General features: G+C 32.1%; 1 gene; it reads left to right on the top strand.

The window, feature by feature from the left end:
• Positions 1–1,856: 1,856 nt before the first annotated feature.
• Positions 1,857–2,015, top strand: LOC117182399.
• The last annotated feature ends 938 nt before the right edge of the window (positions 2,016–2,953 follow it).

The raw sequence follows: 2,953 nt of genomic DNA on the forward strand, positions 1-2,953 counted from the left end.
TTTGAAAATTAAAATTCGAAAATTTTTTCTAAAGCCTCCAGGGGACTTCGTTTTCGCACGAAAAAATTTTATGTGCCCTTATTGCATCCGGACCCACAATCTGCGGTTGGTCGTAGAAAAAAGTTATTTTTTCTTCAATCATTTTTGTGATAATCTTATTTTTTGTTATTGAATCAATGAAAAAATTGATACGTATAATAATAATAATATTATTATAAAAAACTTAAAATAAATAATTTACGATTCAGAACTCGAATCATTTTTAGATTCGAATTGTTCTATGAGATCATCGAGTTCTTGATCAAGTACAGCGTAATTGCCCCTTATTTTTACTTGTTCCTCATTTATTTTTCAGGAAGTTGAATGAAACAAATGAAAGATAGGTGAATTCTAAAAACGCAAGTACAGCGTTAGCGCTATGGACAGTTTGCTACAGAAATTGTTATTAACAATTACGCAAATTATTATTTAATGTCCCATATCCAATTTTGGAATCACTGTTAATTTATTGTCGGATAATTTAAGTGGAAAACCGTCCTTTTTGCATATAAAAAAATAAATCATAGTTTTGATAAAAAAAATTGTTTATAACAATCGTATAAATTATTCTTTATTTAATTTCGTTGGTTAGTCACCGCAATAAATGTCACTCTAATAATTATTAAAGAAAAAAGCATGTTTTTCTACGAGGAAATGGCCGATCAGGAGACTTGTTCAAAAAAATTGTTATAAACAATCTGTATTGTTTATGTTTGATAAAGCTTAAAGTATATAAATGGCTTTAAAGGCAATTTTGAATCACTTTTGTTCAGAAAAAATCAATTCAGCTATGAGAAAAACTCGTTTATAAAGAATTTGTTTATAGAAATTGTTTATAATAATTCAGTTGAATATTATTAAAATTAATTATATTCTATGAATGCATGTGCAATAATTCCGACAGTAAACTCCTATTCCAGACCACTGTGCGTCGTGGTAGTTCTCTCATGTCCATGAAGTTTTCTTTTAGTGTTACTTATATTATTAAAATCCGGAAAAATGCACAGTTATTCTCTTGTATCTATAAAATAAATTGCGAGAACTGGATATTCTATCGGCAAGTATATATTTTTTAAACAATTAATTATTCAAACACATGTTCTGAAAAAATGGAATATTATAAAAAAATGAATAGCTTATTGAAAAATTCATTTGATTAAAAAAACACTTCACAGGCGTATAGTACTCAGGTACGGATTAAAAAAATACCTTTATAGTCGCGGCTGAAAAAAGTATGATTATTTTAGTGATTAAAAATGTTCAAATTGCAAGGAGGTTCAGGTGAGAAAAATTACCAAGAAAAACAAGTGTTTTCCAGTTAAAAAATGTATTAACAAAAAATGAGCCGGAAATAAACAAGAAATATAAATACAAAGTAAAAAATCGCCAAAATTATTTAATCCTATGATTTTTATTTGTTGAATGGACAAATATCGTCGTCTGCACCGCGGGTATTCCGTGGCACACCCTATATTTCTTCTATGTCCCAGCAAATACGTTCTGTAACTGTTCCAGATCAAAACAGGAACTGTGTTCTAAAACAGTTGTTACAAGATCGTGACAGAAATGTTCTAGAAAAAAAAGTTAACAGCGTTCTAGAACACTGTGACAAAACGGTAACCGAACTGTTCTAGAACAAAATAGTAACAGTGTTCTAGAACGCTGTGACAAAATTGTGACAGAACTTTTCTCGAACTATGTAACAGCACAGTTCTGAAACAGTTGCTATTGAATTGTTCTAGAACAAACTGATCACAGACGCTCTATAATATTTGTTTCAAGTTTATTTTAGAACTTTGCTGTAACAGTGTTATATTGAAATTCTAGAACCCTGTTATAAGTATGTTCTAGAACAAATTAGAAACAAAGATTAGTTCGCTAACACTGCGGTCGAGCTGACCCTTGCAAATACCCTAATGTGGATATCTCGGAGGTATAATTTTTGTTAGTCGGGACTGCATACGCGCTATTCCGGATCAAAATATATCCATGGGGATATAAAAATTTCCGTCTCGCAGGATATTCCGACGGGTTATTCCTGGAATAACCCGGGACATAAATGAGGTCAAATCGAATATCTCGGAATATCCTATTGCTGTGAGGTGTACATTACACTGTTCCATGTTTGATAAATAACAGTTCTAGAACTGTTATAGAATTGTTCTCGAACTTTTATAGAATTGTTATAGAATTGTTCTCAAACTGTTATAGAATTGTTCTAAATTTTTTACAATGCAGCATACCAAAGTTCTAGAATTGTTACAGATCGATGTTCACAGAGTTCTAGATCTGTTAAAAATTTGATATACGACATTTGTAATAATGTTCTAGAATTGTTCTAGAAATGTTACAGATCGGTTGTCAAAGCGTTCTAGAACTGTTACAGAATTGTTCTCTAGCGTATGGGGGATGGCATAGTTTCTCGCATGTTCGTAACCTGTTACCAACCTGTTCTAACGTTCCAACGTTCCAACGTTCTTTTTGTTCAAGAACAAGATCTGTTCAAGATCTGTTCTGTAACAATGTTTGCTGGGCTGCTAGCGCGCACAAACTGAAACTGACGCCCTTCGGGGATACGAGGGTAGTTAAATAAGTCCTTAGAATGAAGTATAAAAACAACTTTTTTTGGGTAAATTTTTTTTTATTTTTCAACATAATCTTCTTGGAGTTCTATACACTTGGTCAATCGCTTTTCAAGTTTTTTTAATCCTTCAGAAAAGTGCGTTTTCGGAAGTTCCTCAATATAAGCACTTACAGAGGCAATGACGTCTTCGTTGTCTGGAAATCTCAGTCCACCGAGCCATTTTTTCATGTTTGGAAATAAGAAAAAGTCACTGGGGGCTAAATCTGGTGAATATGGTGGGTGTTCGACCAATTCGAATTTTAGTTCTTCAATTTTAGTCATTGAAACGAA

This window comes from Belonocnema kinseyi, chromosome 10 (genome assembly GCF_010883055.1).
Source record: "Belonocnema kinseyi isolate 2016_QV_RU_SX_M_011 chromosome 10, B_treatae_v1, whole genome shotgun sequence".
In the NCBI taxonomy this organism is placed as follows: domain Eukaryota; kingdom Metazoa; phylum Arthropoda; class Insecta; order Hymenoptera; family Cynipidae; genus Belonocnema; species Belonocnema kinseyi.